Consider the following 12,631-nt stretch of genomic DNA (forward strand, 5'->3'; position numbering starts at 1 on the left):
AGATATTAAATAAATTTTCTCTGAATTCAATTTATGGGCTGTCTTACCTTGCACCACTCTGTGAATAGCTATTAGGAAAATAAACTGGCCCCTGTCGCAACCTCTGCCCAAACACAACACTGTACCATTAAAATCAAACAGTTGGAAAGTTCGATTATTTTTCATCTTGTCTCTCTTCTTATAAAAGAGCATATTCATATGTGAATTTCTGAATCCAAATACAATGGTTCCATGTAATGCCTTGTGTTATATCCTGGAATGATTCCAGTGTTTGAAAAGAAAACTCAGTTAATGTAAAAAAAAAAAAAAAAGTCAAAGGCACCAGCATCAGCAGAATCTGAGACACAGGGTTTCTAACAAGAAAACCTTCACTGAAGGAATGGTGCACTTTTACACTTCTATTTTTGTCTCCTTCCAAAGAAAATAATTTCTGTTTCAATGGAGGGATGAAACAAAGGTGCTCACTTCTAGAATATTATTTATAAATAGGTAAGGCAGTATAATCAAGTTGCAGGTTTCATTTTGAAGTACTAAAGAAATTTTTTATGTATAATGGAAAATAAGAAAGAGAATAAAGAGCTATTTCACTCATCAAATTACTTGCTGTAGTATACTTTATATTTTCATGTTGTTTGTTTTATTTTTCATTCCATGCTACTGTGCATGCTATTACTAACACTCAAGAGTGAAATCAATGGTCAGGGACATTTTGGGAATGAGATGTCATGTTTCCATTTACTCATTATAAAGTGAGAGTTCATGATCTAGCAGTGTAGTTTAATGATTGCAAGAGTTATTATATATATATATATATAATATATATACCTAAATATTTCATAAGCAAATATGAGTTATGAGAATTATTCATAAGGATTTCCTTTAAATAAGTGAGAATAAAGTGTGCCTGTGAGCTTTGATTTCTCTTTTCCTTGTGAAAGTTGCAGAAGGAAAACCACCTCTTGTGGCAGTTACAACCCCTGTTCTGTTACTGCAGTGACAGCGGACGGGGTGTGCAGAGCAAGAGGAAGTATGACTGTGCTTCCTGGAAGCAGAAGCTGTTTGGCCCCATCTTTGCATCCTTGTGCCTGGCACACAGAAGGTATTCAATGATAGTTATTCACTAGGTAAATCTAGCTTGTAGATCTCTTCTTTGGGTATGATTGATTGCGGTATGTTGTGTGCAATTATTTTTTCTCCTATGTATCTTGGCAGCCTCAGCTACATAGAGATATTAATGAGGCCACTGATATGCCTTCCTTTCATAAAGCATCTTTACTCTAAACTCATGTATGGCCAAGCCACAGCCTATGGGTATGTCTTTAATTAGAAATTCAGAATATTAGCTTTCCAGGCACTTACCCTGAAAATAAGCAATAACTTCTTAAAAATAGTAATTAAAAAATATCAAATATTTAAAAATTTAAGAAAGATAATCCAAAAGATACATGCCTATTCTGAAATATATTACCTTGTATCTTTTGATCAATATAGAAAACTAAAAGGAAAAGTTCTCATGGCTTTGGCCCCCAATAACAAGTAAAATTATAAGTCTTAAAAATCTTTTGAATATTATGTATTCTTTTAACATCTACTACTTTAATTTTAACCCAATTTTTATTGTCTTCAGATTCAGATTATCTCCAAAGCAATAAAAAAGATTATTTCAGGCATTTTATATTTTACATGAATTTTATAACATCCTTTACATTCTATGAGGATGAGTAGACCATAAGCATGTACATAGAATGGGTAATTTCCCCCTACATATAGCATAGTGCATGCCATGTAAGTATTCCACAAATACGTTATAGTTGAACTAAGCCAACTGAGAAACACTTTGTTCAAAAATAGAATTAAAGCACTATGGAAGTAGTAGAAGTACATGTTTGGAGACCATACTAAGTAAATGAGGCCCACAGTTTAGAAATTGTTACATTAAAGTATAAACTCATTATGAAAATGAACAAGCAGGAGTAATTTCATCTATTTTACCATCTCATTTGAAACTGAGATGGAGATAACTATTTACTAAGTTAGCTATGCCACGCTTCAGAATCTCCCAAAAAGCTGAAACTAAAAAGTCTATTGTTGTTTGGAAGATAATAATAAGTAAATTAATTCGTGAATTCTAGAGTAAATTCATCTGGTGAAATTTTTTTCCTTGTCTCTTAGCTTTTTTATATAAACATGTTTTTGCTCATAACAGTTTAATTTTATTTCATAAATACTGACTATTGGGAGTGATTTAACAATGAAACCAATTTAAAAAGAAACAGGATTTCTAGCTTCATAGAATCTTATAATAGCATCTATGATTAGGTAAAGGACATTTCAAAGTCAATATAAGATTTCATTGTGTAATTTTTATATTCAACCTTTTTATGATTGATATTTTCAAAATCAACATTTTAAGCTGGAAATATATTACTTTTCCACATTATTCTTGTGTGTCTCACATAAACTAGAGAAATCCTTAATTATTTCTAAATACTTGTGATTAACTTCATTGATATAGCCATTCTACTTAATTTAAATTTAACATTTTGTAGCAAAGATGAAAAAATGTAGGGAAATTTTAGATTAACAGAACCCCAGGATCCACTTAGCAAACCTCAGAAATCATATCACGCAGCAGTACACAGCAGTTATAAAGATAAAACAAACAATTGTTGTCCACTTGAGATTTTTCCATTTTTATATAGTAATTAAGTACTTCCTACACACTGAAATGAACTAAATGTCTGGACCCATGGTGCAGTACTAGAGTGCGCCATATTTTTAGAAGCTTTCATTTAAAAAGTCAATATGCTGAATGAACTCTTGAACTTGAAATTTTATTTCTAAAACCTCGTTTTATCTCATAGTCTCAGCAGGAGAAGAAATAGAGTAAATGTTGATCATCTTTTTTTCTGATGGTAGACAATTGCTCAGATGGTTAGAGTGCAGTCATAGGTTTGAATTTAACTCGAGCCAGCAAGGTTTCATTCTAAATGCCGACAGTTCCTTTCTGTACTTATGAGCACATTATACCTAGCCTAGTGGTCTATAAAAAAATAATTAAATAATGAATAGAGGTTGGAGTTAAATGATTTTGTGTATCTAACACTTGTAGTAATCTGTGGACCTTTCAGATGAAGTCAAACAGCCAGATATTAAAGATCTCGTTGCAGAACTGGAACTTGGACTAAGGAATGTAAAGTCCAAAGTCCATGCAATTAAGTTTTTTATGCCACTACTTCTCTTTCCTTTCAGTTTGCAGATGCAGTTATATGGGTTTGAGTATTCTGTTTGAGGAAATATGCATGGTTGTCATTATTTCAGTCTTTTCTAATGACAAAAGAAATAAAGAGCTCCACATCTAGCATTGTATTAAATATTAATTCTTTTGGATTTAGTTTTTGCAAAGTATTTATCACCCAGAATGCACCAGTCATCCTGAAAGGCGTGGATGTGAGAGTAGAATAAAGGACATAAAAATTCCTGTTTTAGGTTTTGGGACATAGCTCAGTAAAAGAGTGACTACTGAGCATGTATGAGGCCCTGAGTTTGATTTCTGGCAAACAAGCATTTCATTTCATGGAATATGGAGAGAAGAATTCAGTGAGAGAAGAATGACGTTGAATAATAACTGACTAGTGCAGAAGTGTAGGATAGTGATACATGATTTACAAGCTAAAGATGGTCATAAAAGACAGCAAGATTAAGGGGTTAGGGATTTATTGTAAAGCATGGCAGTCAGTCAACCATTCCTTAAAAAGGTGCTATTAATTCAATAATTGAGGGAGAAAATCAAATGAACATGCCTGAAGGTATGTGGGAGTGGAGACAGGGCAGACCAAGCACAAGACCAGAGACTGCACACCGTCATTGGCCGAGCTGGAGGAATAGCAAGCCTGTCCATATGTAGAGTGAAGACGTAGGACAAAGAAGGAATGAGGTCAGATTGCATAGGGATGGGCAACATTGGAGATAGTCAGAAAAAATTAGTGTGGTTTGTGTTGTGAATAAAAGTATAATGGCACAAATTGTGAGTCCACCAGCTTAAAGGCTGTCAAGACCATCCAGATGAGAAATGGCTGGTGGCTTGTTGCTATCACAGAGAGGCTGAGGTGAGAATGAGGAAGAGGGTGAGGGGTAGAGAAAGCAAAGAGAACGCTTGGAAGAATAATGTGAATCGAACCTAAAGATAGCTCCACATTCTGAGGCCTGAGAACTTAATAAAAAAAAAAAAGTCACCAATGATTAGAGGAGAAAAATATGGGAAGAGGCATTGGGAAGGAAAAAAAGAAATTCACAGGTTTGGAGGAAGATTTGTGTTGTGTATTTCTTTTGTGTCTTTATACTAGATTTGCAATCACTGTTGGTCATCCAGGTGGAGTTATCAAGGAGGCAGTTCAAAGTATGGGTGCACGGAGATCTAATTTGGAGATACAATAGAGATGGACATATACGCATGAATACGGGAAAATGAGAATAAAACTGAACAGCGGGTAGGAACAGACTTAAGAAGCTTGAACCCCTAATTTTATTTTTAATCTATAATACTACAAGTGTGCATAATGATTATATAATGATTACATAATGGTTATATAATGTTCATAATGATTATATTCATCCACTTCTAAACTTAAAGGTCAGGGAAATTAGGTGAAATCAGAAAAGGAAAATGAGGAGTAGCAAGAGAGATGGAGATAAATCAGAAAAATATGGTATGCTAAGAGCCAAGAAACCAATGTTTCTAGAAAGAGCCAGTAATCAATTGTGTCGGACTCAGCGAACTCTCAGATATGAAGAAGACTATGACCTACCCCTGGGTTAGCAAACTGGGGGATCACTAAACTCATTGAAAAACATTTGCAATCAAATCGTGACCTCCAAGCTCTCTCAGTCTAAATATTTAATATGGAATAATTTTTAAAAATTATTTATTTAATAAAATGAGAATGTGATTTGTTTCCATAAAAGTATTTTAGTTTATTTTTAGTTTTTAAGGAGTGTTTTTTCATTAAGTATTAATTTTAAAAGTTTCCAGAAATTTGAAGTTTAGAGGACATGATTAGATTCATGGGGTCACTGAAATAACCACGTTTGGATTTACAAATTATCTAGTATTCAAAAGGAACAATTGTTTGTCTTTTTAATTGCATAGATTTGTTTACTTTTAACTTGGCACATTTTTGGTAAATTATTAAGAGTATATGTCTAATTTGTTTGACCATACTTACTTAAAATTTTACTACTAAAAGAAAATTGTCAACGGGAAGGAGCACTCTCAGAATTGCATTCCTGGGGAGAGACCTGAAGGGTGCTTGTTAATGACAAATTGTTCCGCACTCTATTATCTCTTAGCATGTAAACCACTATTGAAGAGAAAGTATTAACACATGCCAACTGCAGAATCCTATGGGTTATCTTGATCAAACTGTGGCAGAATACACTGCCCTAATTATGCTGCTTTGGCACAAGGATAGTTTTGCGCTAATGACACTTTAAAAAGAAGCACTTGCAAGATGGGCTCTCTGACCGTCTTTTCTCCCTTCATGAAAGTAGAAGACCTCTATATGGAAGTTGTCCTTTCTATTATGGAGGAACTGTAACAATCCTCTCACCAGGCAAAGAGAAACGTGAGAGTTAGGGAACTTGGAATAGACACACCTTGCCACTAAAATAACATTCCCTTAGCTCCTTCGAGTGGGTTAGTCCCTTATCTACAATTACCTCAGCTCAACCTAAAACAAAAATATTTAAGTTTTGCCACTTCTTGGATAATTTCTTTATCAGGTTTTATATGACCATTTACTAAGTGAACCTGAATGTTTTTTTCCCCTAATCTGCTTCAGGTTAGTTTACCTTTCAGGCCCAGGTGAAAAAGTCTATGAGGATAGAGGGAAAATTGAGCCTCGTTCACAGGGGTACCAAGTTAGTATGTCTGTGAACATCGCCGGACACACAGTCAGTATAATGTAAGGACTGGTTGATATTATTAGTAGTGAGAATTCAGAAGAAGCTCAGCATTTGGGAGATTATAAAAATATTTTTATATAATATTCTAGTCCTAGTCTGATATCAAACTTTTACTTCACGATTTTAGAACCAGCTTCAGATAAAAACAAATTAAAAGAATTAGATCCTAAATAAAAACAGTAAAGAGCAGCATCACTTTAGTAGTCTCTTTACAGGGATGATACATATGTATTCTATGCTTAGAAGCTTTGACAACTGAATGTTAATTTTGATTTATAATGATTCCTTCATTAGTTTTCATACACTCTAAATTGCTCCTCAACTTTTAGAATATTATATGCAGAAATAATATTTTGGTGTCTTAAACTGAAATAAATTGGCACATTAGTAAAATATGTATAGTTTACATATAAAAAACAATAGAATGTGTATAAATGTATACTATATATGTCTATTTGTATGTTTATAATATACACATAACATTTGCATGTAATTATAAATAATACATATAAATTAACTACATTAATAATACGCATTTACCATTCATACAACTATACATATACTTATGTTTTTATAATGGGTACTCTATATTACATGTCTATGTTATATATATATGAGTTATAGGCATGTATTACCTAATGTATAAAAATATATATTTTGCAATTTATATATATATGTATATTGTGTAATATGTGTTATATAACATAGCTATGTGTTCATGGTATAGAGAGCATAATTTAAAGTATGAAAATATTGCAAATTAATATTTATGACCACATTTACATATACCTAGTTTTTAGTGTTATGTAAAGTACAATCTTTCAATGTAATTATTTTGTGCAAATCAGTTCTGAACATAAAACTGTTTTTTTCTAAATGAATAAGAGACACCACTTATGTCTGGTATGTACCACAATTCTGTGCTCAGTATTTTCCTTAGAAAGTATGAAGTATTTTGTTCTCATCCTCTAAAGTCTACTTTAGGTCCTCAGTCTAGGTTTTTAAATGAGATTCCCATTTCTTCGCCAACAGCCATCCTTTCCTAATTCCATCCTTAAATTCTTCTGTTTGCATATTTAATAGTAGTACAGTTAGAGGTCTTTGAAAAAATTTCAGCTCAGAATCTCTATTTCCTGCCTCTGCATTTCATGGACTGCTTGAGGCCAATTCCATGTGAAAGACTCCCAACTGTTAGTACTTTGTTGGAAGAAGCAAAGGAGAAAAGAATGTCTTCGATTAATTTCTTAGACCATACTTAGTCCAGATTTTCTTCCTTTCATATCCTCTTCTGTCTTTTGGTATTGACGTTCTTTAAAAAAGGCCTTGAGCGATTCATTGCTAAGTGATTCACTACCAACGACTTTGTTAAAAGATTTCAGTTTGGTTCAAGAAACGGGACTATGGGTCTGGCAATTCTCTTTTGAAAGGTTGTATCACTGAAAGAAGCCAATAAATGTAGACTTTTTAAGCACTACAAAATTAAGTTTAAAGTTGCTTAAACAATAATATTTGAAGAGCTTTCAGTTTCCAAGGAACCATGCTTTTAAGGTAAAAATGAATTTTCTTTCAAAAGCTTTGTAACAAAGACTCTTTCCTTGACTTAACTCTGGTCAGACCTTTCTTTTCCCTTCAGACCCTGACATTCACTACTTATACTTGTGGATTTAGCATCACTCAATTTTTGCAAAAATGTTGATATGTCAATTTAGAAGAATCCTCCAGTTTCCAAATCCCACCCTGGCCTGCCTTTAATAAGAATCCTAATAGGTCAGTTTAAAAAACATTTCCTACATCCCCTTATGTGTCATATTTTCACTTAATATTCCATCTACCACACTCCCCGCCTTTGGCTAAAACACTCCATTCACCCTTGTATTTGTAATTGAGGTCAGTACTATATGGAGATCTCTTTTTTTTACCCCTACTGAAGCAGTTCCTAGTATCTGTTTTTCCAACATGAACTACTATCTAGGTCTGTTTTCTCTTTGAAATCCCTATTCAGTAATTGAAAATTTTCTCACACAAATTTGGTTGCATGAAAACTGTTATTTCAAATTACTATTTTAAGAAATTATATATCAAACACCTCCAAATATTCATCCTGTTTGGTACTTCAAGAATAGACTTCCAAAATACACTGTTATTTAATATAATTGTATATACCTTTTCTTTTGACTATTTCTTTATATTTATGAAATCAAACTAGCATATATGCACAAATTTATAACCTGTTTTACATTCATTTCCATTTTGTGTTGTTTTCTGAGCTCAGCTCTAGCACATTCAGGAGATGGGCAATTCTTTTCTAACATGCTTTGTACGTGTGCACGGCTTTATTTTTGTAAATGTAGCAGAAATGTGCCTCAGCCCTTCGGGTCCTCATCAGGCACCGATTGTTTACAGAAGTGAACTCGGCTGCAAGAATGTAGACCGCCTTGAAATCATTAGATTTCAAGTTTTCCCTTCAGTTTCTTGTCACCTCGAAAAGGCTTTCCGAAGGACCCATTACATCCTCCTTCCCTGGTACTGATCAAGGGAAGGGAAAATAGAAGCATCAAGGAGTGCCATGTTCATTTTCAGGCTAGGCATTGTTTCAAAAGAGAATACCAGGAAACTGCTTAAAGTACAAATGTTTACACAGACGCAATAGACAGCGCCAATTGTTTTGCCTCCAAGTCCACAGCCATTTAAAAAGCTCTTTTTCTGAATAAGTTCTCGAGAGAAACTGCTGAACTTATTCCTCCAAATGATAAGCAAGTAAAACTGTATAAGAGAAAAGCTCATTTAAACTTTTTAATGCTACAAGAACACTGTGAGTACCACAAGTGGTCATGACAGTGCAATCAGTCAAAACTGCAAACAGGTTCAACAACTCTCATGAAAATAATATGACATACATCACTGTTTGCAACATTCTCTGACTGTATGGTCTGTGACTATGCATACAAAATATGAGGAGATAATTTTTAAGTAAACGTGGGTAAATATATCAGCCTTCCCCTTTGAAAATATTTGAGAGGCTTGATATCAAAACAAGCAAGGGTAAAGTTCTTACTATACTTTTAGGCTTGTATGTGGTTTTTCGGCACTTTGAATAATAAAGCTTATAGGCCTATACCAGAAAATGTAATTTTTTCTTTAGTTGAAAACTGGTCTTCAAAAGTATTAAAATGTTTCTCTTAAGAATCTCATATAAAATAGAATTCACAGCAATGTCTCTTTTCATAACTATTCTTATCTTTTAAGTAAGAAAAAAATTCTCAACCACTTCAGCGTTGACACAGCCAAAGAAATATATGTACCCGAAGAAGTGCACATTTATTGCCCAAGATATCAGAATGTTTTGTTGTTTTAGAGTTGTAGAGGTAGAATAATAAAGGTCATGGTTGTTAATAAATGTTATATTTTACATAAATATTATGCACCACAGGCTCCCCAGAGGGGTCTTTACAGATCATATATGTCACTTAAAATTTATAGTGTGATAAAGGACCTCATATTCATTTACAGGTCTTATATGCCATTTAAATATTAAATATTTAAAATCTTACAGAGTTATAAAAAGTCTTATGTGTCATTTATGGGTTTTATATATCATTTAAATATTTAAAATCTTACACTGTGATAAAAGGCTTATTTCTAAATAGAGGTGATGATCATTCTGGATTTTAAACCTAATTACACTGACTCTGTTTTCAGAAGACAAATATTTCCTTAAAGTCAGAAATTTTAGCCAAATTTATGTTTTGATGGTGGTTGTGGTTGTAATTGTTGTCATCCATTTCTTTGTCAGCTCTAAGAAAACTGCTCTGGGACCCATTTTCAAATTATGTAAACATATGATTCAATGCTAGCATGACCCTAATATGAAGTACAATGTGGATCTTAGGTAGAGTTTAAAGAGGTCTAAACAGAAGGTGACATGTACATGTAGACTGACATCATGGAGCCATAAATTCCATTTTCAAAAGCCTGGCCATTTGGACTTTGCCAGGTGTCTGCACTAGTTTCTTCAATCTACTATTTAGAGAGAAAATAGAAATCTCAAACCTATATCTGGGAAGGATACGAATAAAGTAAGGAAGGAAATATCTGGCAAATAGTTTCCGTTTCATTAGGTGCTCATTTCTCTTTGTTTCAGCTGAAAGGTTTTTATGGTTAACTTCTGACATGCCACATTTTCCTTACACTTTCTTTTCCTGAAGGCTTTTAAGACAGTCATGCCAATTGTGGCAGTTCTAGAGATATCATATACTTGAGCACTGGATGATCCTTGAGTGTTTTCTACACTATAAATGATAAATTCAATTCTTTTTGCATTTTTAATAAAAATGTATGTAAGTGTTCTGTGAATTCTAGGCAAAACTCTTAGTCTGTCCAGCTTGTTAACTGCCAGATTAACTGAAAGCTACCATGTACAATGCCTGTACAGTTAAATGAACTAACTTGCTTATGAATTTGTTTGCTGCCGAAAGAATAACAGCATGAGATTTTGATGGTGGCCCCATTGTCAGGGATGAATAATTTACAAAGGAGTGCTTTTGAAGCTTATTAGATTAACATGGATAATTTAGAATAGCTAAAACTTTGGGCCAATGTAATGTCACACAGCCTGACCAACTGTTTCACTTTTTCAGTTCTTTCCAACATTCCTAATTCCTACAATTCTAAGGATTCTGAAAATTACTTAGTTCCAGTTTGGAAGAAGGAGACGGAGAAGGAGCATACAGGACAGACCATTTCTAACAAGCAACTCCAATACCCTATTTTGTGTACTAAACTGCAGCTTCTACAAATAGCGGGTGCTTGATTTTGAAATGAACAAAAGAGAGAGACAGAAAAGAAAGTGTGTCTCTTGAAAGGAATAGTTGTTTGGCATATATTTTTAAAAACTATTGATTATTATTGGAAGTTTAGTTAACATAATTTTAGTTCTAAAATCTTATTTTAGTTCCTGATTTTATTTTCTATACTTTTCCTATGCTTTTCTGTTCAAAAGCCAAATTTTGTTACTCAAAAAAGAACTTCTAAGAGTTAACTTATATTGACTCCTTCAATGATAAGTGATATTTTTTGTTCTGGTTTTAATGGTCATATTGAACCCACAGAAGGGAAGAATTAATCAATGTGTACTTTGGCAGAAAATTTTACATTAATGTTTTTAAACCAGCATTAATTTAAATGTTTGTTAATATAATTTTCTCTTAAAAAGCTGAAAAGCTTTCCATTGGATTAGAAAAGAATGATAATACTGAATCATCAACTAAATTTTACCAAGTAAAGAAATCCATTTTATATTTTCTGAGGCAAAAATATATTTTAAACACAATAACAGAAATGAAACTCTCTCTCAGCTACCAATTACTATTATTAGGTTCTGCTTTTGTACAAATTATATGTATTTGACAAAATTTGCCCTAGAAGTACTAAACTTTAAAAAAAAAACATGCTTCCAAATTCAAGAATGGGAAAAAAAGACAAGCAGCCTTTTTTCCCTGCTAATTTATTAAAAATTTACAGCAGAAACATCTAGAGTTTTCACGCTAAATATTGTTTCAATCCAGAAAATCTCCTTACTATGCAGTAAAATGATATTTATAGGAAATCTGGAACATATAGAAAGGCAAAATGAAGAAAATTAAAGCATACGAATTCCAAGACTTGCTAATATTTTGGTTTGTTTCCTTTTTACCAAATCATTTTACTATGCACATGTGTTGTTCAGACATGTATGATCACAAACAGAACTTGGTTGTTTATTTGATCATCCCTAATAAAGACCTGTTGAGTAAACATATAATTTGAAAAATATTGCTAGTAAGATCACTACTTGGAATTGTTTCATATCTTATAAAACATTAAAGATTCATTGCTAGAAAAGTACTCCTCAGAGCAAAAGTACTGCAAGGAAGAAAGACAACCATGATCTGAATGAAATATATCAGCATTTACTCTTTAATGTTATTATTCCTTATAAACAAGAAAGAGAGGGTTTAATCACTAAGAGATCTGTAAAGTGACTTAAGAGTTGATGCTTGTAGTTAAAACCAATACACATCCATTAGAGTTCTTACTCCAGTGAATTTTTTACTTTGTGTTCTCCAGGTTTGAAGGCATATCACATCTTGTGAGGAGTTGGGCAGATGTTAAAAGTCCTCATAGAGCATGCATGAATCACCTGACATAAAAACAAAGACCAAGATTGAATTAGTGAATTGCTCAAGGTGAACGAAGAGAGTCTGGAACTTGTATATCCTAACAGCAAAATGTAGCTACTGTATATTTACTTATTATAATTTACCTTTAGTATATTTTTTACAGAAAATAATCTTCCAATATGAGTTTCATATGCTTATACAGTAGATAAAATCAAATTAATTCAACATAAACTCGTTTTAAAATATACATTTTTGTTTGTACAATTCATCAGAAAAAGTAAAACCATATAACTTTGTGTGTTTTTAATATTATAGAGCCATAGATACATCAAGTAGTTTTATATAACTATGGAAAGCAATACAGTATTTCCTTATTTTTTTTTCTTATTTACTATGGCAGATATTGAATTGTCATAAGTGTCAGAGGAAGCTTTTAATTTGTCTCCTGTGTACCAAACCCAAAAAGAATGCTTTTGCAAAACAGAGCCTTTCTGTCAAAATTGCTATAC

General features: G+C 32.8%; 1 long non-coding RNA gene across 3 annotated transcripts in view; it reads left to right on the plus strand.

Annotated features, from left to right (window-relative positions):
• The window catches only part of LOC102017090, a 33,273-nt gene extending 20,925 nt beyond the window's left edge, over positions 1-12,348 (plus strand). The window contains exons 4-6 of one of the 3 annotated variants that reach the window (XR_259399.2): positions 939-1,099; positions 4,347-4,490; positions 12,070-12,348. This is a non-coding gene — a long non-coding RNA (uncharacterized LOC102017090). The remainder of the gene's footprint in view (positions 1-938; positions 1,100-4,346; positions 4,491-12,069) is intronic. The other 2 variants (XR_001236097.1, XR_001236099.1) reach the window with 2 other exon arrangements.
• Positions 12,349-12,631: the final 283 nt, after the last annotated feature.

Source organism: Chinchilla lanigera, unplaced genomic scaffold (assembly GCF_000276665.1).
Source record: "Chinchilla lanigera isolate Chin_1 unplaced genomic scaffold, ChiLan1.0 scaffold00004, whole genome shotgun sequence".
Lineage (NCBI taxonomy): Eukaryota > Metazoa > Chordata > Mammalia > Rodentia > Chinchillidae > Chinchilla > Chinchilla lanigera.